Source organism: Anser cygnoides, chromosome 2, assembly GCF_040182565.1.
Source record: "Anser cygnoides isolate HZ-2024a breed goose chromosome 2, Taihu_goose_T2T_genome, whole genome shotgun sequence".
NCBI lineage: Eukaryota > Metazoa > Chordata > Aves > Anseriformes > Anatidae > Anser > Anser cygnoides.
In genome coordinates this window covers 113044510-113068548 of record NC_089874.1, presented here as the reverse complement: position 1 = coordinate 113068548, position 24039 = coordinate 113044510, and the positions used below count along the sequence as shown (strand labels likewise).

The window sequence follows — 24039 nt, the reverse complement described above, 5'->3', positions numbered from 1 at the left end:
CAGAGGGGGTAACCACCAGAGCCTGTCAGCAGGAACCCACTACTTGAGAACAAATGCAATGGCTGGATGTATAACCAAGATTTAGAGATGTGGTATAACTGTGTCTGGTGACGCTACTGAAATAATGTACGTCATTTTTGCATCCAATCATTGAAAACCTAAAATGCAGCAACAGCTTGAACAGTACAGGAGAAAGGATGATAAAAAAAATCCTTAAAATGAGGGACTGAACAGCCTCTTGTTATTCAGTTACTCAAAGATGAGGTTAAGGTGACATTCATGTTTTGTTCATAGATAAAACCCTTTCTGATAACACGGGGCTTTCTAGTAAACAAAGTCACAACAAGATCTAATGTAATGGGTGGAGAAGTTAAACGTTTTCCTAGCAGACACAAGCTGATGATTTTTATCAGAGATGATGATTAACAATGGGAAGCAGTGGAAAAGACATTTAATGGATTCTCTGTCACATTAAGTTTTAAAATTAAGACTGGATGTCTCTTAAAAGACATGCCCTACATCCAGAAATAAAAATTATGAGCATCATTCAGCAATTATTCTGTCTTCTGTTCTGCAAAAGGTCAGATGACATGGTCATAATGGTCCCCTCTGGTTGTAAAGTTATGAGCCTATGCATTTTTAAAGCACTCTAAGCTCTTGAAAACAGTTAATAGCAACAGACTATATGATTATAAAAATGAATCACTGTCTAGATGGAGAAAAGGGTATCTCACAACAGCTAGTAACCAGCTGCGACGCATATAGGAAATGGACTCAACTGCAAACAGCGAACATTCAGATGCCACATGGATGTTTGTACAAAAGACTCCCTGAGGACTCCTGAGCCTGAGCTCTGAGGCTCTTCTTTGGGAAGAAGAAGATCAGAAAGGAAACTATTAATACTGTATCATGCTTGTCCCCTTTGTGCATTTGAGGAGATTTTTATAAGAACTCAGCTTTCCTGTTGCACCAGTAGTCACCCTGGCTACCTCCCTCTCACTTTTAGTAACTGTGCTGGGACTGGTGCTGGCACAGCCCTGTGGGTCGGGCTGGTCACATTCAGACTGGCAGGACACACAGGACTCCAGTGTCACCACAACCCCACTGCGTGGGGTTTCCCAGCCTGAGGGCCCAGTTGGCTCCTTCCACATTCAAACCAGGGGCGAGCTCCTGCGCAGGCAACGTGTATCACCATCACTGTGGGGTTCAGCATTCAGATAGCTGTGGATGCCCCATCCCTGAAGGTGTTCAAGACCAGGCTGGATGGGGCTTTGGGCAGCCTGGTCTGGTGGGAGGTGTCTCTGCCCATGGCAGGAGAGTTGGAACCAGGTGATCTTTAAGGTCCCTTCCAACCCAAACCATTCTGCGATCCTGTGACAGTGCGCTGATGTCACAGTACACAGGCAGCCATTGCTGGGCATAAAACCCATACCCACCAGGTCAGTGCAGTTCTGTCGGGAAATCCGGGACAAAGCAGAAACCGAAGAGGTAGACACCCATGTGTATAAGGCAACTGATGAGCCACAATACGGTTCCATGGTGTCTTTTCATTTCTAACACCCTCCCACCAAAAACAGGCAGGTAGAAACTTTTCTCCTCCTTTGGTATTTTAGGGAAATCTAAATGTTGTTGTTGTTGTTTTTTAAAGTATTGTAAGGCATCAGGGTACTCCATCTAGAAGGGAAATCCTAAAAAATGCACACAAAATTGCTTATTTAAAAATTCACCCTGAAAACTATTCTAGTATGTTTCAGAAGAGTCACTGTGGATAAGTGACTCTTTCCTTAGTGAACGGTCCACACTTTCTTTGAGCCTTGAATCAGCTTTTATTCCAGCTTTCAGTTTGCCAGGGATCCTTGCAACTGAGAAAAATATTGACATGTACCTTAGCTTTTTAAATAATGCCCACAATGCAATTTCTTTCTTTTACTTCATTTGTATATTATTAGCACAACTCCAGATCTCCCTGAGAAAGAGCAAGTGACCTGTTGGTAAGAGCCTTTAATTTGGGAGGCTCCAACAGATTTCCTCTGAGACCCTGCAAACACACCATCCTACAGGACTGCTGCTTCCACGTCTGTCCTGCTAACATGAAACACGGTGCTGAGAGCCCCACGTTAACACTGACCCCATCCCTGTGCTCACAGCATCACAGCAGTAACACTACTGAGTACCATCACTGCACCAGTATAGATGCGTTGTTCACATTGGTGTAACAGTTTTGGGTCCCACTGACTGGTGTGATGAAACACATCCTTCAGTGCTTAGGTACCATTTAAAAAAAACAAACAAACAAAACAACCAAATAAAAATCCTTATGCATATGTAAGTTTTGAGAAAGATTTTGGAAAGACACTAGCAAAATGTAAAATGCATTTAGAAAGTATACAAATTCCTAATCTTGCAAAATAAATTTCTAGTCTTTGTCTTCAGGTACAGACTCTCAGAAAGCTTTGCCTACATTATCTCACTAGCCCTCACAAGAACTGAAGCATTACCTTCATTGGATACAGCTGAGTGGCTCTTCTGGAAAAAAAAAAAAAAGCCTTAATGATGTTCAAATATCAGGCTTTCTGAGTGGACCATAAGCCAAAAATCTACTTGACTTTCCCCCTCTGCCTCCCTGTCTTGAAAAGCAAACTTCACATCTGCTTGTTATCAGTAGTTATCTCACAGCACGCCTCTGAATCATTTAGAAAACTCAAAGCACATGTTTATCCCTGCTGAGGAACCAGTCATTATGATGCTATTTACAGGCCCTTGGTGACCCAAGCTCACTACATGGTGTAGAAAACTGCCAAAGATTTTGTCTCAGGGGTTCTTGCTGCTGCTAGGTTTAATTACTTACCACCAGCTTTTCAGCCATAAGGTTGTACTCCCTCCTTTCAAGCCGCACTGAGGCATGTCTGTGTGAGGACTTGTGGGAAAGCTAAGATAAATCAATTAGACATATGAAGCATGTTGCACGTGAATCGAAGCAAGTTAGGTCCTCATGTGGTTGCTCTTATCTGGGAGAATAAAAGGGCTTTCACTTTCCAGCTTCAAAGCTGAGCCGTTTTACAGTGTGAAAAGCAATGAGGGACCAGGAAGAGATGCCGATGTTCTTGTGTAAAAGCATTTATATGTAAAATTAAAAATGCTGATTGATTAGCACTGTGAAAGGATATGTCCTCTTGAGACCAAAGTCTTCTTCTCACAAAACACTGTGCACACAAACCCCTCGCAGGCATTTGTGTTCAGATAGCCAGATTAGCCTTGTATTCCTCTGCACAAGGATAAATACCTACATCACTACAGGATGCTCAAACTAAGCCTACTCACTGTGGGACACAAAGTTTGATGCAGGGCTAAGCTTCCACTGACATTCAAAGCCTCAGATCCAGCTCAGGCCATGTGATAACTGTGCAGGGTCAGCTTTGCTCTCAGTACTTTTGATACTTAGAAAAGCCATTTAAAGGTCTGATCTTACAGCCAGTATTCAACTTGTAACTGCTCCTTATATCAAAAAGAAAATTTCCATCACTGAACCCAGACTTTTGCCATTCTGGAGCAAAAGTCTAAGGATATTAGTTTGTCCTTGCACAAAGAGGGGAAATCTCTTCATGTTTCTTAACCCTCTTGAAAGTCTGTAGAGGGCTAGCTACACATACATTTTTTTAAATGATTTTGAGTCAAGATAAAGCCTTATGTTTTTTTCTGTCCATTGAATACCTTCAGCAGTGATCTACCTCTAGCCTTTTTTTTTTTTTAATCCAAAAGTATTACAGCATGTTGAAGTTTTTCAGAGTCCCAGCGAGACTTCAAGAAACGTCAAGAATCCCAAGACCATCTCCTTGTCCTGTTTTGCTAAAGAAAGTTTTGAAAAGATAACAGCATCAGCTGTTATCAGGGGTGGTGTAGCTCTCACAGCTTTCAGAGAATGTTTCTGTGACAGGGCATGTAGAGAAAGGACCTACAGTACTAGACTCCAAGTCTTACAGTAAGCACACAAGATCTCATCTGAAGCTGCTTACTGCAGCATATCTGTGTGATGTACCAACTACAGAGAGAGACGTCCACTATAAATTCTGCAGAGAAGTTATAAGGTGCCTGCCATCTTTTTAATTTAACCAAAAACCTAAAAGAATTAGTACAAAAAAATATATACTTCAGCAGATTGAAAACAGCTGAATGTCACTGAGATATCCATTTCTTCATGTGGAGAAATATCTGTAGCTGACAACGTCAACCACACGTTCTGCACGCCGCCTCGTTTCACACTGTGGGGGGGATGTTTATATATCCACTCACAAGAGCTATGTTCTTTAAAGCATAATATAGAGAACTGTAAGAGTTTAGAGAGAAAGCACTTGGGTACAGATAGGTCAAAACCAAAGCTAAGTCTAACTGTGCCTAAATTCTCATGTTCCTATTACTAAAGTAGTGTAAAACATTTGACTACAATTAACATTTCTGGCTTTATCTTGAGAAAACCATGAAAACCTGGGATTGGATTAAAAAAATGCTTCAATTAGAGACAATAAGTATATACAAAATATCTGTTCTGCCATATAAATAGATAGTAAAAGTTTAGTTAACATTCCACAGTGGTTTGACAAAATAGACTTTGAAGAAATCAAATTAGAAATGAAAAATGTGTATGCAACTTATTTTGCCCATCCTAGCGCCAATGGTCCTGTTCAGCAAGTGCTATGGGGCTCCCACATTACTCAGAGGTAAAATGTGTATGTCAAACCTGCCTTCAATAAAGCCATGCAATACAGTCTTCTTTGCTTCTCACTTTCTGGCTTGGGCTGACAGTTTTTGCTGAAGCTCAGCTTGGCCTGGAGTGAAGCTCCAGAGACAGGAGTGAAAGATAGTGATGGACTGGAAGGGGTTGTTTCCACTGCTCATTCTTCTTTCATGTAAGAAGTTCATGATTTGGAAGTGGCGCCACCCTCTTGGTTATGTCGCCAGAGTATTTGCATCATTGAAAGATTTACTTCACTGAAGGCTTTACAACCCTTTCTTCAGGCCCATGTCCTTCTGTAGTTAACCAAAGCTTTCTACTTATTTAATTTTTCTTCAAGATGTAACAACCGCAATGTACTCAAGCTTGGATATACCCCTGAAGATCACTTAGAGGCAACAGCTGCCTCACACTGGCTTCCCACTTGCTAGGAATTGCTCACCATAGGCAACATGTCACAACAACTCTTTCAACACACTACAGATTCATGTCTTTCATGTTCGACATTGCATTAATCTCACTATCTGAAATGCAAGAAAGATGCTGGAAGAAGCTTGTTTAGGTTGGTCAGCCAGGGGTTGATCCACACAAAGATTAGGTAGCATCTCACTTTTGGGTATGCTGCTACATACACTGATTTCCAAGTCTTTTAGAGATGGCCCTCACTGCTTCTGCTTTCTCCTCTCCTCTTGCTTCTTCTTTAGTCCAGGATCATCCTTGTGTCTCCTTCTGCACAGACCTCCTCCTCAGGCTCTTTCAGTGCCCCTCTGACTCCCCACTGTCTCTGCTTCGCCCTTGCCAGACAAGGATGAAATGCAAGCCAACCTCCCTGCAGATCTAGGGGCTCTGCTTGGGCTGGGCTCTGCTACGTTGTGCACCATTGCACTGAGCAGGAATGGGTGATCCGTAACTCAGGCTGCATGTACATTGCTCACCTTGAGAAACCAGGTCACGACTCAGAGAAGCCACCAGGCTGAGCAAGGACACAGGTGTGATTGTACTGAATTACCCCTCAAAGTATTAAAAGGTGGAAGGTCGGTACCAGGCAATGGTTATGTGGGAGATGTGTGGGACACCGGACAACCAAGGCTGAGACACAGCCTCTCACGGCTGTGCTCTGGCCTCCAGTTCACCCAACTGCAGATTCTAGCAGTAAACACCATAATGGAAAGACTGACATAAATAAGCAAGGATAGCGGCTTTGGGACTACGAACCAACCTCTTTTGCATAAGAATGCAACCATAACTGTTTGAATTTAGCTAGCCCTTGTTTTGATCTGGATGGAGCCTGTTTATTCTGCTTAATTGTAATCATTCCTGTGGCTTTGTTTGTTTGTTTACAATAGTACTTGGGAGTTTGGGAAAATGTTGCAAAAGATCCAAATAGCCACAATGGTGGTTATTCTTTAACCTAATGTTTACAGGAGAGCTTTACCACGCATTGCAATATTGTAAAACTCCAGAATGTCTTTGCATAGTTTGTCAGTATAAATCTGGGACAATTCGTGCAGTGCTGAGAAACAGTTATTTCTGGTAGAGTTGTGACATGTTTTAGTATCTGGCACACAAGACATCACCTATTCAAAGATGACAGCCACACTACCAAGAGATTCACATCAGCTCATTATTAATTAACTTCTACCATCATGAAAAAAAAAATTATAAGATCAAGAAAAAGAAAAGGAATGAAAAATAAAACAGATGCATTATTTCCATTCCTTCCCAGAATTAAATGAGCTTTATTATTATTATTATTATTATTATTATTTACTGTAGGACTTTTCAAAAAAAGTCCGGTTTTATGTGCGCTTCATAAACTGGGAAGGAAGGAAAGTAGAACAAAAAGGAGAGTCACCTCAGCAAGCTGGTTGTTGAACATACTCTTTCAGTCCTCATCTCATCTCTACATAAAGTTTTAGCTGAACAGCTATATTAGTGTCTAATTTAATTAGTTCCTTACTAAGAAGTGTGGCTTAGGGAGTAGAACTTCCATCTTGTCACTTCCAAATGAAAGCAATCATCTGTCACTATTTATTTCTTTTTAGCCATCTTCAAGACCCTTTCCATTTTCACCTTAGAGGACAAAAATCACTCTGAAAACAAAATTCTAACAGAATCATTCCGGTTGGAGGGGACCTCAGGAGGTCTCTGGTCCAGCCTCCTGCTCCAAGCAGGACCAGCTGTGAGATCAGACCAGGTTGCTCAGGGCTTTGCCCAGCTGGGTCTTGAAAGCCTCCAAGGATGGAGATGGCACAGCCTCCCTGGGCAACCTGTGCTGCTGCCTGGCTGTCCTCAGAGTGAAACCATTTCTGCTTATATCCCGCGTGAACCTCCCTCATTTCAACTCATGCCATTGTCTCCCGTTCTCCCACCATGCCCCACTGTGGAGAGCCCAGCTCCATCTTCTCCGTTACCTCCCCGCAGGTACCAGGGGCTGCTGACAGGAGCCCCTTATGCCCTCTTGTCTCAGCCCTGGTCCCACTGGCTCTCCTCCCAGGGCCCTCGACCACCCTGACGGCCCTCCACTGAAATTGCTCTAGCTGACTTTCTTTTCTTGTACCAAAGGGCTCAAAACTGGTTGCGGTAGTCCAGATGTGATCTAATGAGTGCCAAGTAAAGAGGAAAGTCACTCCCTTTGATCTGCTGCCTGTGCTCCCATTAATGCCCAGGGCCCCATGTCCTCTTTTTGCCCATCTGCTCCTGAAGCAGCCACGGCCCAGCCTGTTTCACTGCCAGATGCTCTTCCTTCTCAGAGGCAGGACTTTGTGTTTTTTTCTGTTGAACTTTTTGAAAATTGTGTTGACCCATTCCTGCAGCCTGTCCAGGTCTCTCTGAATGGCAGCCAGTTGAAACTGATGACAGTCACTTACCTCTCTGCTCTGCTCTTGTGAGGCCCCACCTGGAGTACTGTGTCCAGGTTTGGGGCCTCCAGCACAAGAAAGATGTGGACCTGTTAGAGTGGGTCCAGAGAAGAGCTACAAAGATGAGTAGAGGGCTGGAGCACCTCTCCTATGAAGAGAGGCTGAGAGGGTTGGAGTTGTTCAGCCTGGAGAAGAGAAGGCTCCAGGGAGACCTCATTGCGACCTTTCAATACTTAGAGGTCTTACAAAAAAGATGGAGAAAGACCCTTTACTCGGGTAGATAATGATACGACAAGGGGGAATGGTCTTAAACTAAGAGGGGATATTTAGACTAGACATTAGGAGGAAATTCTTCACTGTGAGGGTGGTGAGGCACTGGCACAGGCTGCCCAGAGAAGCTGTGGATGTCCCATCTGCGGAAGTGTTCAAGGCCAGGCTGGATGGGGCCTTGGCCAACCTGGTCTGGTGGGAGGTGTCCCTACCCATGGCAGGGGGGTTGGAATTAGATGATTTATGGTCCCTTCCAACCCAAGCCATTCTATGATTCTATGATCATGCATGGTGTATTTTCTAGAAGGTATAAGTATTTCACTCAAGATGTAAGTTCTCTGTTGCCTGAACCTGAAATTTTCTCTCAGAATTGCCCAGGGTTTCACCCTGCTTCTTCTTGTCCTTTATTTTGTTGAACCTCAATGTGCTGAGATCTGCAGCCTCGTGTTCCCCCTCAATATTGAGGACTGCTCTGGCTTGTGGTGAAATATCTATCTTACACTTTCTTCCCTCTTTGTTCACATCTGGAATGAGGCATGATGTCATCAGTACGGTATGTCATCTGCCTCATCTCCCCTGGTAAAAATGAGGAAATTTGCTTGATGCTCAGCATTCATTTGAAAGTCCTAATGCAACATGAAACTGCTCAGAGTGGCTTATCCATTCTGGCCACTCTGATTTATCTGCGCCATCACGCAGCTCTCTGGAAGGATTTTCACAGTCATTGCACTGCTCTTAGAAGAAATAACTCAACTCATTCACAAGTTCTCATTCCCCTCTGCCCTTCCCCTTGCCTCAAATCCCATTTCTGTGTCTTTAAAGGTGAATTATTTTTTTGTTTCCCTTTCATTCCAGCAGAGAGATGGCCCCTTTTCTGTTTCAATGGGATCCGGGCCTTCCTGCTGCAGCTGCTCCCTCCTGGCTGCCAGCCGACTCTCTCATCCAAGCTTACTCTTAATGAAGTTTATTTTTCTCTGTCTTACTTGTTTCATTCTTTGCCTTTTCTTCAGGCTGGACCTCTCTTAATCAGCCTTAGTCTTAGCCCTTTTTTCTTTCAATTCAGCCTTTTCTGCTCTTCGGGGTTTGGGAGTAAGGGAAACAAGGCTTCCTTGAAGTGATTTACTTACTCTCTTTTCCGATTTCCTTACTCTTCTCTTCCTCTGCCAGGGAGGTCAGGCAAGTTCTGACCCTGGGTAATAGTGCAAACTGGAACATTTGTGGTTGCAACAGAAATGATTCTTCAATTAATTAAATGATCCAGAAATGACAGAGAGAAGCCAGCAGAGCTCTTCTGCTTAGTGAGATCTACTGCACTAAATCTTACAGTGCCTTCCCAGCTGAAGCTCAGGGAATAAAGCCGTGAGTCTTGTACCATTCTCCTTTTTCTCTGCATTTCACTTTTATGGGTGCTAAGGGACTATAACATATTCAGCCTCTTTGGGAAAAACAGAGACTTCATGGGACTCTTACCTGTCCTGGTCAGGTTTCTCGCTTATCCAAGCATGCTTAGAGCTGTAACTTACCCACCAAAACAATTAGTTTCCTATTGACAGTGATTAATTTTATTAGCAAAATCACACCAATGCTGCTAATATGATATAGAAATTTCTTCAGGATGTGCCCCCACAAGCTGCCGTAGTTGTGCCCAGCATTACACACCTAACAGCCATACCCATCCCAAATCTGCATCCCCCTGCAGAGTGATAATATTTGGATAGAAATATTTACGTATTCTGACAATTCATCCTTCATAGAATTCCTGGCTGAAGCTAGCTAGAGTTGCTCAGTGAAATGATAATGTTTATAGCAGACACTCTTTTACTGATGTGCAGTCAGTCAGCAGCCGTTAGAGTCAAATATATTTATCTAAGTGTCCTCATCCTTCCAAAAAATAATAAAAAAAAAGAAGTAAACATTTAAAAAATTAATTCTTAAACCTCAAGTTATGCTGTTGTCAACCCTTACTCTGTTTCATGTGAGTATTGTTTATAACTATGACTCAAGAGTCACAAAGTTGACAGACTTTAAATACCTGAAGGACACTACAAGATAGGATTGTATGAAATCTTTGTTGGAAGGAAGTAGTGCCTACATTTGATCCTGTGGATGCCAGTTGGCATGTACCATTAAGTCCCATGGAAACAGAATGTGGCCCTACAGTTTCTATCTGAAGCATTTTAAAACCATATTGGCCTCAGTGGGATCTGAGAATTTGCCCTATATGTAAGAGAAAGAAATACTCTATAGGAGGCTTTTCCGTCTGCTTAACATGTGTTCATAGAGACAGAGCCACATTCTCTAGGAATGCTGGGGTCAGTGAACCAAGTAAATGATTTAGGAAAACACAGTGCAATGTCAAAACACCATTTGCTTACGTGGTGGAGGGTTGTCTCACCAGCTCTTAAGCATCTAAGCTAACTGTTCTAGCAATGTCAGCTGGCATAAAACCTCGGGCTGACCATTCTGATATAAAATCATGACTACTGGAAATCGTGAATAATCCATGTAGAATTGGTCCTTAATTAATAATCATATTTGATCAAAGCCCCCAGGTTTGCCATGCAATGTTCAGTAGCCTCCTTTTATGAGTAGCCACACTTTACCACGCCATCTGCAGAAGAAAGTAACTGCATTTAACAGAAGCCTCTCTTTATTTAGAGCTGCAGGGGGAACTAATTAAAGGTAACTGAAACCACAGCTGCTAAAATAATTATATGGCATCCAAACTACTTTGGAAAGCTCTCATTGTTTCTCAGTTTAACATATGCAAAATATGATTGGAAGTTTACCATCATCTTCAACAACATGGCAAAAGATAAACCTGGAACTCTATATGATACTACTTACACAGACTTGTGTAACACTCATGTATGTTTTATGTGTATGTACACACAGACACATAGGCATATTGTATAAGTGGATCTTTTATAGCACTCTTACTAGCTGCAAATAATGTTGAAGACTCATGAGAAAGAAGGATGTATTGGCATTATAAAATTGTAATAAAGAGATTACCTTTTTTGCAAAGCAAAGCATTTTATAATAACACGTGGAACTGACTGTTTGGAATTAAATGCATTAAACATTACTCAACCAGTCTTCAGTTAAGAAAAAAAAAATCTTTCAATCATTTCCACATAACAAAAAGGCTTGCACTTCATATATACATAAAGGATGGCAGTACTGATGCTTGGAAAAAGATTTTCAGACAAGGCTTGAATTATTACAAACTCTAGACTCCACGGGGAGTTTGTATTTGATGTTTGCACAGGGATGAATCTGTCAAAAAGAAGTAAAATCAATTGACAAAAAGCATCAGAAAACTACTCTGATTTTGTCATTTGGACCTTATTCAAAATAAGTTATTTAAAATGAAGAAGAAGGATCTCCATCTGAATTCCCTTCTACTTTAACTGTTACTCTTCAAACGAGGTTCAGCATCATGATGTTTTGGTCCCTTTTTTTAAGTTGATTAATACAGTCAGGTCTGCAAAAGGCAGACATTATAATAGACTGATTGTAAGGAGGATCATTCTTTAATTTTACAAGCACATTCTTCTCCTTACATCCAATACGATGTTTTTTATTAATCATACTAAATATTTTGGGGTAAGCGTTTTGCCCCAGTAAAATCACGATGAATTCATACAGGAGTACATGGAACTCCCCCAAGGGTGCACACCCTCCCTAACTTTCCAAAACCCACTGCTGGGGCATTTCCAATGCCCCAAAGAAACTGTGTCAGAGCAGCAAACCATCAACTTATCTAGTTCTCCGTGTTCTCTGGCTCCCCACAGCCTACAAGGCTCACTGCTGAGAATCAAAGCAGAATGCATTGCTGTTCTACTGCGTACTCAGCTCACGAGAGCAAAGTTGATTAACTTTGAAACAGGCAAGTTCCTGTGTTCATTGACAGCTCGTAGACTTTTCACTTTGGTAAAAAAAAATCCAAATCCCTTTTTGTGGAAACTGAGTGGGAAAACATTTGTTCATTAGCTTCTCTGCATAAAAGAAGGTAATTATAGCTGTCGTCATTCTGAATAAGTTCAAAAACTCCCAGATTAGATCTCCCTGGGATTAAAAAAAAAAAAAAAAAACAGTAGAAAAATTCCAAAGACACTTTTACGGTTTGAATTCACCAGTCTGTCAAATTTCAAAAATTTCCATGGAGGTAGAGACAATTTTGACATCCTGGGATGCATCAAGCACGGCATTGCTAGTCGGTCGAGGGAAGTGATTGTCCCGCTCTACTCTGCGCTGGTGCGGCCTCCCCTCAAGCACTGTGTGCAGTTCTGGGCACCACAGTACAAAAAGGACATTAAACTGTTGGAGAGTGTCCGGAGGAGGGCGACGAAGATGGTGAAGGGCCTAGAGGGTAAGACGTATGAGGAGCGGCTGAGGTCGCTTGGCCTGTTCAGCCTGGAGAAGAGGAGGCTGAGGGGGGACCTCATCGCAGTCTACAACTTCCTCGCAAGGGGGAGTGGAGGGGCAGGTGACCTATTCTCCGTTATCACCAGTGACAGGACCCACGGGAATGGTGTTAAGCTGAGGCAGGGGAGGTTTAGGCTGGACATCAGGAAGAGGTTCTTCACTGAGAGGGTGGTCACACACTGGAACAGGCTCCCCAGTGAAGTAGTCACTGCACCAAGCCTGTCGGAGTTTAAGAAGCATTTGGACTGTGCACTTAGTCACATGGTCTAAAATTTTGGGCAGACCTGTGTGGTGCCAGGATTGTATTTGATCCTTATGGGTCCCTTCCAACTTGGGATATTCTGTGATTCTATGATTCTATATGCTTCCCACACCACAGTAATATCCCTATATCCATCTCTATTAGTTGACTAGCACTTCACTTTTGGGGAAAAAAGTGTAGCGGTCTACAATACAGTTATCATAGAGTTTATCAACAGTAAGCTATGTGTTGCTCATAGCCCTGCTCTTTTAAGTGACAACCCAGACAAAACGCAAATATCTAGGTAGCATTCAGCATCACAAAAACAAATTATGACTAATTTGTCATTCCACTCCCTCTTCCTTGCCCCCCCCCCCCCCAAAATAAAAAAGAATGAGAACCTTGGGGTCAGTATGAATATTACTTGGAAAGAAGAATGAATACACAAAATTAATTTTCATACCTTGGTAATAACATACTGTTCCCCTAGACATGGAGAAAAGGAGATGAGTCCACAAATTAGGAAGACAACAGCTGCATTTACCGCTTTAAGCAATAAGTCGTCAGACGCATCTAATGCCAAAAGACCAAAGAACAAATCTACAACTCAGGTATTGTTTTTATCATCATACTTGGATGTAAAAGATGGAAAGCTATCACAGATATACACAGAGTCTGACTGCTTTTGAAAATATTCACTTCAGAAAAATACTAGGCAATACATGGACTTTAGGAATAATACATACCACCATATACCAGAGCATCCAACAACTCTTTATATCTAAAGCAAGACAGAAAAAACCAACGCCCTAATGAACAACTAGAAGCAAACGTTGAGGAAATATGTGAAGAATGAAGCTGATTAGTTTGCCATAGCAGGCAATGAATAGGGCAGTGGATAAGCCTTCAAAAGTCCTGACTAAAAGAATTCCCTCTTCCAAGCCTGCTCGGAGGGGGAGAGGAATAGCACTTAACTACATGCACAGTGTGAAAGCAGGAGTTCCAGACAGTCAAGCACTGCAACTCCTCTTATGTGTCCTAGGCAATGCTAGATGGCTTAAGGAAGGATTCAGACCCAGATGTGACCATTTTCACAAAGCCATTTGCCTAAAAAAAAAAAAAAGTAATTTAATTTAAATTTTCCTTGTTGCCCTCTTGTACATCACACATGATGGTACAGCTGAGGAAAACCATCCCAGGAGCCAGCGTGTTAGCTTGAAGCGAACAACGTCCTTCCATTAGCTTCCACTGGGCCTCAGAGCAAGTCACACAGGCACAACCTCTTACAAGCACTATATCACCTAAAGATGCAGATACAAACCTTCTGTGACTTTCAAAAGTACCTTAACAACTAAATCCTCCTGAAATCAAAGAAGCCTTAGAAGACAAGCAAAAAATATCACCTTGTTACACTGAAGGCAAGCATGAATTAAAAACATACATTTTTTTTCAGGATCATCTAGTCAAATAATCTATCAATACAAAATATGTTCTGTGCATTTTCTATTTTTTTTCTTGAAGTTGTTTTTCATTGCCATGCTTGCAGAACCTGTATGAAACCAGGAATCAAACAGGCCTAAAAGAGCTGTATGGAAGCTATAGATAAACTGTATTAGGTCTGCTCTCAATTGCATCATATCTGGAAGGAGTGCAAATGAAAACCAGACTGACAGTCTGGGTATTTTATGTCTCAATGAGACCTCAAATTTAGATAGTTTCAAGAATATCACATAGGAAATTTGACTAATAAAAGGCTCAGAGATTGAATAGTCTCATCGTGTAGCCATCTTCATTTTGACTTGACAGAAAGTATCATTCCCTATCTCAGATAGTATGTGGGACACATCAGTGGAAAGACATGAAGTTCACCCTGGTGGTGCTCTTTCAGATTAAATCTGTTAAGAATGACCCTGACATACCAGAAGTGTTGACTGACAGCCTCTTTCCCTCAGATGCTGGAGAGGTTATGCAAATCACTGTATTTACGAGCTGCTGCACGAAACGGAGCCAAGTTTGGTAAAAACCACCTCTCCATTTCACTGGCTCATGAGCCCACCCAGAGGAACTGGAAACCTCAGACAATGTTCCTTTCTTATGAAATGAGAAAATTCCGTGCTGAATTTGAGAAACTAAAAGATAGATTGACTTGGACTTCTATGGCAAGATATTTATGTTTCAATTGTTTTTTTAAAGTAACAGCAGATAGCGGTTTCCATTTTCCTTGGAGACATTTTCAAACAGGAGAAAGGGGTTGAAGAGTGAGTTACAGCCTGTGCCAGCAGAAAGGATTAATGTTGTCAAGATGCCATGGTAAGAATTATGGTACTTTCACATTAGGATTTGGGATTGGAAGTATTGAAAGAGGGCCCTGACAGAGAGAGAAACTTGGAGGCTGTCCTCATTTTCCCTGCTATGTACTTGCCCATAGCTATCCCTCTTCATACCACACTAAGCGTTAGAATAAAGAAGGTGTTGATTTTAGTTTGGAAATCAGCTCTAAGGCAAGCAAATATCAATAAAATACCACTAGGTAGTTGAATACATTCTCCAAATTCCCAAATGTGGAGAAAAATGTCCAACAGACTGATAGCATTGAAAGGAATGTATGTCTTCTTCTGCGGAGTTAAGCACTGGTTCTGCTTAGAAAAAAGCTGGGAGAGGACAAACATTTGTTGTAGAAGACAAAGCCACATATCTCTTCCCTCAGCTCTGCACGCTCCCCATCTGATTGCATTTCTGCGGGGTAGGTGGTGGGGGCGGCATGCCATGTATTTCAACCGCTGATCAGTGTCAAGGCTTACTTCAGGCGATAGCCAGGAGTCCTGTTTATGTATCGCCTCGTGAGACTGAGGCGGTTCACTATAACCCTGTGGAAATGTGCGGGCATCCTCCATGCTACGTTAGCCACACACAGAGGGAAAGATCAATCCTTCCAGCAGGCTCAGGCAGCACACTATGAAGAGCAATGTTCTTGTTCTGGCAGCTTTGACCCACACGCTCTCATGCATCTGCCAATATGTTAAATATTCTAACCACAAAGAGGAGGTAAGAGGGAGACAAACCAGCCTTGTGTAACTTAGGTTACACGAGGCTGCATCTTTACGGCAAAGAAAACTGTGTATGAGTAAGGCAGGCTGCACTTGCCCCCCACAGGCTTTAGTCTGTGGGCTTCTTGTAGGCTGTACGTGAAGTCTGTGGGAGCATGCTGATCAGCATCTAATCCTGAGCACCTGGGCTTGGGGGACCTACCTGGGGTGCACCCTCACCCTGCGGCTGCCCGAGTCCAGACTAGGCCAGCTTGGGGGCTACGCTGGCAGCAGGCACAGATGATTCTCCAAAACTGTCATCTGCATGACAAAAGGACATTCAAAGTCTTCAGAAAACCATCTAAAAACAAAGGGAAGTTCCCCTGTTGAATGTCAAACTGTGAAGCTGGGAGGTAGGAACCTGTATTTGTGGGTAAATTATTAAAACGATCAATGGAATTGAACAGTTTGTTTATGAAGTCAGTCCTATGGCTAGTTGTGCAACAAAGGCATTCAGAGAGAAATAATTTTGAGTAAAGAATAAAAATATTGCCAAAAATTTTGAGTAAAGAATTTCTAATGACTAACTTGACATGTAAATTAATTCCATAAAAAGGTGATTTGGCTAAGCCTGGAAGTCAAAGGGAAGTAAAAGAAGCATGCAAAATTTTGGCATTTAAGTAGACTCATAAATAGAAGACACATGGCCATAGATGAACAACAAACTCCTTTAACATGCCAATTTTCTAAAGAGAGAATAGCTACAGCTACGTTGAATGTTTTCAGAATAGGCTCCTGTGGTTAGGATCTTAATTTTGCAAAGTAAAAGAAAAGCAAGATGACACCTAGAAATGCAACATTATGCAGATAAAGTATATTTAAGGGTGAAAATTACTCTAGCTATTGAAATTATTATTGTCTCATGCACAAAAGAGAATACAGTCTTGAAAAGCCACCACATAGCCTCTTTTGAGTGACTCAATCGTAAAACAGCTGGCTGGATGTGCCAAACTTATTTGCCCTGACCCACGTCCCCTGCGCTCCCCACCTGTGGGCCAGAAGCACCAAATGTGTCCTAGGACCCCTGTTGTGGCCAGGGCTATGGCGTGGGTCACCCTGCTCCCAACCACACCGATGACACATGGGACTGCTGCTCTCAGCACCTCGCCTGTAGCTGTAGGCATGTGATGTGCCTTACAGGCACAAGACAGCGGGGTCTTGCCCACCCAGTTGAGTGGTAGGGCTAGGGTGGAGCTCCTGAAAACTTCGCTCTTCCCTGCTTAAGTGAGAAAGCTTATGAAACAATAGAGGCACTAGTAAATGATAATAATTAAAACGCATTCAGATGGTGACAAATGAAAAGGGATGTTGGAAGTCAGAGAAGAAGCACGATTGTAAGGCAGTAGCTAAGCTTCCGGTTCTTACAAAAACAAGAGAGACGCTATGAAGGATGCCATATTGCACTTGGCTCCTGTCCTAAAATAATTCCACATTATAAATATTTGACGCAGCACTTAAGACTATTGCCTCCACAGGATTTAATGTAGTGTAATGTAATACATCTGTTTGCTACCCACATGGTATGAAGAGTCTGAATGGGTAAGATATGAACAAAAAACTCAAAACCATATTGTGCACTATTACTTCTGCGTTTATCATGCTGCACTTATTAACTATTGAGTTAAGACAGTGGAAGATGTTTCATAATACCTGAATAGCATGATATTGTTCTTTTTTTTTTTTTTTAATCTACAAGACAACTTCAACTCTGTTCGTACCTTGACTTTTTGTACTCATGAAAAGTATTGTGAAAAGTTGTGCCTGGGCACAACTGTGCCTGTGCAGAGCCTGGGCTCTGCATTTAATGTGAAAAAGTTTGAGTGCCTGTACGAAAATGTAGCAGTGTAAAACAGTTATGGTCAAGTTAGAGGGAAATATATCTGCTTTTTACGTCTTCAGTTTTGGTACTAGAAATCTATTCTCACTGGCTTATACAACTGGAATAATTGTATACGAAAGATGTGTGTGTTGAACAAGTTAAAAAACCTTTCCATCACCCATATTGCAGGTGACACTTTCTTGTTGCACTTGAAGGCTTGCCCTGCTTTGGTAGTTAACTCCTGTGCTAGTCCCTTTGTTCAGCATCCTTCCCAATTACACTGTATCTTCCATAAATCATTAAGTGCTATCGTCAAAGAGAAATGCATAAAGCCACAACTTGCATTAACAAGCAAGCAAACTGATGTGCAGGAATACTTTGGGCATGACACGTGCTCTCATTACTGCCAGTCATTTAGTTTCATGATAACAAACTCCTGGCTGGCCTTTTGTTCTTCTGCTGGCAGCTTAGATTTTTGGAGGAAAAATGTTTAGGTGTTTGAAAAGACAGCTACACTGAGAAGGTGATTGCAGCACAAACTTTTGGTTTCCACATAGTGCCATGATCAAAGTGTGCCGATCTGCAGTGCTTCCAAGCTTGACAGAGTTAAAAAAAAAAAAAAAGAAAAGAAAATTCTAATCTGTGGGACAGAATAAAACCTTTCTAGCTACAGAAGACGAAGTCTCTCATCATTCATGTTGTGCTTTAATCAAAGCATTTTCACATTGTGGTAGGCCCAACTAGTCCATCAGTATTTTCAAAGGGGTGGATCAGTTTAGATGTTCTTTGTCCCTTCAGAAATGTCAGCATGGAGCTCCAGAGACCACCCATGGGCTGTGAAGGGGCACAGCTTGTTGTGCTCCAGATCTACGTGCCTGGAGGAGCCAGAAAGCAGGAGGTGGCCAGGAGACACGGTTCTGCCAGGAGCTACGGCTGTGCTGGGCTCCCAGGTCCCACCAATTGTGCATGACACATTACTGAGGGCTCTGGGGATTTATTACAATGGATGTGCTTTGGTAACTCAATATCTCTGTGATGATCTTTTCCTATGTCTGAGCCACAAGTTTTTTTTTTTGCCTTTTTTTTTTTTTTAGTCTGAAAGCTGCTGATGAAGCAAAACACTGTTTTTTTATTTGTTTGTTTTTGAAATTGCCTTGGCATGTCTTGGAATATCGAAATGAGCAAATCATTTAGCAGAGAAAAACAAATTTAGGCACAGTTTGGCCATGCCATTAGCTTGACTCTTGTACTATATAACTTCTCATAACTATGCCTCATCTGGGAAAAGACACAAATCCACCGTTTTTGGGAAGCTAGACAATTAGTCACTCTAAATGACAACTTACGAACTAGAGCTAAAAACTAACCAGACTGGTAAACAGGAATCGCAAGGCTGTGATTTTTGCTTCTTTACCCAGAGTTTCACACAGCTGAAATAAATGCTTAATTCAGCGCTTCTTAAGCAGCAGTTCACAAACCAGGGGTGGTTCATGGAACCACACAGCTTGCTCACGGAGCTGTATTAAATCATAAAATATATCAGTTTTGTTTGCCTGTGCTGGTTGTACCCCCAAAAATCATATTTACAAGTTCATTCATCCACAGCTTGGAGATACATAGGTTTCAGTCAGGTCAACCCAATGACCAGAAATGTAGCCAGTCATTCATAAACAATTTTCTACTCTAACGCACAAGAGCCTGATTCAGTAGCCCCTTAAGCCAATAGCACTCCTCCTGCAAGAGCCAGGAAATCAAGGTATCAACATCTTACATAAAGTATTAATTTTTTACACTGGACAACGTTTACTTTTTTCCTTAGCAAATAACCCATCCACATGTACTTGGTTACGGTCAAATTTCTGATTTCACACACACTGTGGGCAAATGCTGTGGTCAGAGGTTGCTAGGAGCATACATATGTAGAGCTGTTAGTCATCATGCTCCCCCCCTCTTTGTAGGGAACATAATTAAGAGTATATTATTCACTTCTTTTGTTTGCATTACAGATGGACTTGGCTGGGAGCAGCAGGAATGAACTTGAAACTTGGGTCATGAATTTGGATGATTACAAGAAGGATCTCAGCTAGCATATTTGATCTCTTGAGTTTGGAGAACAATTAGAGCAAAACTGAGCAGCTTAAGTTTTTCTTTAACCAGCCTCCAGTCTGCAATGTATGGGGGTTCAGACCTTAAATCAATTCTTACATAACTCACAGCCCTCTTTTCTTTTTCCATCAATATTACTATTTCCATTGAAAAATATTTAGTTTTTAGAAAGGAGGGAAATGTGATAGTCATTTATTGCCCCCACACTGCTAAGAAATTCCATGCTTTTATGTGCAGGAAGCATTGTGTTGATTTTGGCTTCCCCATGGGTTAAAAATCTTGTTTAAATGTTGCAGAATCTAAATGCTCTTTGAGGTTTTTCTGTGTTGTTTTATGGAAAGGCTTCTGCCTGATTATTTACAGATGCTGTCTCTGAGAAAGCCAAAAATAGTCCTTTACTAATTCGAAATTTAAACTAGCATTTTTATTATTTTATTGTGTAACCAGGATCTCTGCTCTGGGCACCTCAGTTTGAAGAAGACAACAGAGAGCTTCGTCGCGCTGTTGGCATTGCATGCAGTGATTGCCATTTGGCTAACTGCAGCTCCGAGCCTTGGCAGACCATAGTAGGGTCCTCTCCTGCAGAAATGCAGCCACCAAACCATCTTGCAGCACAGATTCCCCAGGTTACATGGCCATGAAGGAGTCGCATTGTTTCAGGAGTTACTTCTCCCACAGTAGGACAGGGTGCTTAAAGTGACTTTAGGAATTACGACAGACCTTCAAGCCATGCTGCCTTTCTACGGCTACCTTGGCTGAATGTCAGTAAGGGATTTTTTCAGCAATTCATGAAACGCTAAGATGTATCTTGATCTCAAAAAATGAGAAATGTTGTTCAGCCTGCTCAGCAAGCATCTGATGAAATGCTCCTCCAAAGTTTCTTTTCACTTCTTGAAGGTCAAGGAGAGTCATACGTACTAACAAACAAGGGGATTACCCTTGTCAAAGGGGAGCCAAAGAGCTTGGATTTCATCCTTGCCAGTCTAAAGACAGATTTTACTTTCTATTCTCTCAGCAGCAGAAGAGTTCACTTTACTTGCTGCCTTAAGTGAATGCTTTTCTGTACTACTTTTAGTATACACCTGGCTGGTGGGTTGCTCCACTGATCTTGAGACCCAAGCTCCAGTGATTCTAGAGGCTGGGGAACAGTACAAACTGGTGATCTTCGAGATGGGTTACCAAACTTTATTTCTGTCTCTCCCATAGCTACAGTAACTGTGCGGTTCAAGTAAGCCTGCTTGACTCCACTGAACTCAGCCACTTCTCCAAATCCCTGCGTTGCTTGATGGTTAGAAGGGAAAGTGGTGTATCAAAAACTCAGCGTTGCAGGAAACAAGAAGATATGCTACTGTTATTGTTACCAAAAGTTTGGTGTAAAAATACTGTTGATAAAAAGTATGCTAATGTAATTTTCTGCCTGTCAGCAGGTACTACAGCCAGCTGAGAGCTGCTCCTAACTCAGTCTCTACAAGCGCTCACTTGCCTACTACAACATGGCTTGGAAACAAAACAGGGGGTCTTGGCGGACCACCAGTCGTCTCGATCTACAAGAGAAATAACACACAGCTACAGGACAAAGTCTGTGGGTCTAAAAGTCTGTCTTTTCACAGACCTGTAATCTGGATGATATCTTTCAAGTGTGGGACTTGGGAGGTTTGTATTTATTTTCTACAGTTTAATGTCTTACCTGAAAATGGTATCACAGATTTTCTGAAAATAACAGCAAAGTTCTCTCAGGTGATTTCTTAATGACTTTTTTAGTCAGTACAGAACACATAGTACTTCTGCAGTTTCATTTAAAAACAGAAACCTGGACAATGCTCAATTCCTGCAGTTGAAAAATTCCTTCACCTGAGACAAACACAGCTACCACAGATGATCGGAGAGCTTGCTGCGTGGACAAATACGTTAGCTTCTTGTTTGAGTGTAATAAAATATTATCGCTTATTTTGAATGGCAGAAACCTCTTTAGAAAAATTAGCATTTTAAGGTTTGAACTTTGTGCAAACTACAGATCTCTCCCGGTTATAAACCACTTCATAACAAAGATCACAAAGTCAAATTTGATCTAAAATTGAGATCTGATCTCTCCTTCCTGAAACGCAATTGAGCTTGGATTCCTACCAGTTCAGACTGGATGCAACTCGTCTTGAACAGTGGTACAACTGTCATCTGCTCCCTCTGAATGTGCCATCAACAGAGACATGGGACTGAATTATGGATTAAATACCAGATGTGGAAGAGGGAGGCATTCCTAAAGGATGTATTCTAAAGAAGATATTATGTATGTAATTAAAATACATTGTCCTGCATAATATAGTTAAGGTGCAACCAAGAAACTCTGCTTGACGGCCTAGGACCTTTTGGGGAGTCTTACTAAAGATCATGCAGTGAAAAGACCTGTACGGTATGTTTAGTCCGGTAAAGTTTCTCAGCCACAGCACAAGGTGGCCTTATAGTTACTGCTTTTATTTCTAATAACTAAATTTTGAAAGATACTTTACATGAAAGGTAATTTGCACCGCTATGCTACTTTTCATTCAAGGATTTTGCAAGCTTTAGAAATATCTATAAATTTCCCTAGTAGTGCCATTCTCCACCATTGTTGCAATTCAAAAACCTCCCACAGTAGTGATAAACTTTCAGTAAGTGTCACAAAACTTCTGGCACATCTCTTGGGTTACAAGTTATTTGTTAAATGTGTTTTGTATTTTATTTCCATTCTGGGGTCGTGGATCTGAGATATTCTTGAATAAAGATGTCTAGTGTCCCATGCAAGTTAAGCGGATCCCCTTCACTGGCCTTGCTTTGTCACCAGCTCCCTCGCTTTCTCCCTCGCTATATGGTCTGCTGTTCTTAGAGGTGAAGAACCATACAAATGTGTAAAGTGAGTTTTCACCTCCTTACCTTTCCCGATGGACATTAAGTCTCCCCAGCTTGACACAGGGATTCCCACTAGAGCTAGAAGATCATCAGGATATCCCGACTCTCCTAAAGCCCCATATCAGAGCTCAAATAGTTCTCTAATTGCTCCACAGGTTCCTCAGGATCACTGATCTGCTGTGACTGCAAGCATATTCCTTGCCTCTGGGCTTCAGTTTCCCTTCCCGTACCAAGCAGATGATAACATATTTCCCTTGTTGAAAAGATCAGTGATCACTACGAGATGAGCAGTGAATTCCTACTGTTGTTGAAAAAAAGGTTTTCATAAAAACTCTTCATCTCTCCTCACCTTGCTGATGAATATGCAGTTTTTCATGATATGATACATGAGAAACCAGAAGATCTGCACTGGAGACAGACTGATTTCTCTTTTTCTAGTAAAAAAGGAGGAGTGGCTAGCAAACATCTTCTTTGCTTCAGATGTCTTTAATAGGTCAAATGGATGTGAAAGATGTAACTAAGCATCTTCCTCTTACATATATGCTGTGAGAATGATATTTCCTGAAATACAACTGGGTAAAGAAAACCCCTTCATGAGTTTTGAAATCTGGTTCTGAAAGAAAAATTGTAGGATAATGGCCTCTGATGAAATAATAATAACAAAAATAATAATGACCAGGATATTTCCCTAATTCTACTAGCATTATTTTCATCATCATTGCATTCAGCAGTTGTGCCCATTGGCCCTAACTCCTATGTTATTTCACTGTGTTTAAACACTTGAGGTATAAACTAAATGCCACAGCTATTTTATTTCTTATTAAAAAATCAGGAAGATTCTTTTGACAGCTATACCAACAGGGAAAGCCTGAACAATTGACTGAAAATTTGTGTTCTTTTTATCATTTTTATGGTGGATTAACACTGTTACAGTCAGCCAACAGTATTGCACTGATACCAAGAACATTAAGTGGTAAATCAAGTGATTCACTTTTGAGGGATTTTTTCCCCTAACCTTTTCATTTAAACATTTATAGGTCTCCAAGTGCTAAGAGGAAAGCTGTTCAAAACTGAGTGCTTGAGCACAATTACACTGGCAAGACTAGCAGCTAGCCAGAGCCTAAAACTGGTCCCTTAAATCTCCTAGTGATCTGAGCCCAGGTGCAAACAGCACATTGGATGCAAGTCAGTCAGAAAACAATCTTGGTACTTTATGGGGCTGGGAATTAATTAGCCTGCTCGGGCCCTACGGCAGGGATTGAGCAGCCCTGGGCCTGAATGTTGAAGCATGTTTGCGTGTTCCCGCATTGCACCACCTGATGTCCGTGCTGGGGGCTGCTGATAGCAGTCTGTCTGGCTCTTACTGGTTTGTTTCAGAGGGCCAGAGGATTCCCCAGGCATTTCACACCCGTTCCCGTGACAAAGCAGAGGCACCAGCCTGAAATGTTTCCTGTCTTCACGCATCCTGGTCGTATGCTCAGTACAGACTGCAAAAGTCTCCTGCTCTCCTGAGCCCGGCCAGGTTTTGGTTGTCGTTACTCAACTCCTCCTGTGTAATCTCAGTGTTTCTTTCTCATACCTGGAGAGAATTTTAAGCCAAAATTAATGACCCA

At 41.7% G+C, this 24039-nt stretch overlaps 1 protein-coding gene and 1 long non-coding RNA gene across 5 annotated transcripts in view; one reads left to right on the top strand and one right to left on the bottom strand.

Moving 5' to 3' along the window:
* Window positions 1-24039, bottom strand: part of COLEC12 (collectin subfamily member 12) — a 99427-nt gene that overhangs the window by 42790 nt on the left and 32598 nt on the right. The gene's annotated exons all lie outside the window — the stretch shown is intronic.
* LOC125182081 (uncharacterized) lies at window positions 1344-22896 on the top strand. Of its 3 annotated transcripts, none has more exons than XR_007161016.2 (5): window positions 1344-1581; window positions 13023-13143; window positions 14726-14842; window positions 20968-21196; window positions 22582-22896. It is a non-coding gene; the product is annotated as an uncharacterized lncRNA (long non-coding RNA). The 3 variants fall into 3 exon arrangements; XR_010829637.1 differs by having other exon boundaries at window positions 1345-1577; window positions 20971-21196; XR_010829636.1 differs by having other exon boundaries at window positions 1346-1577.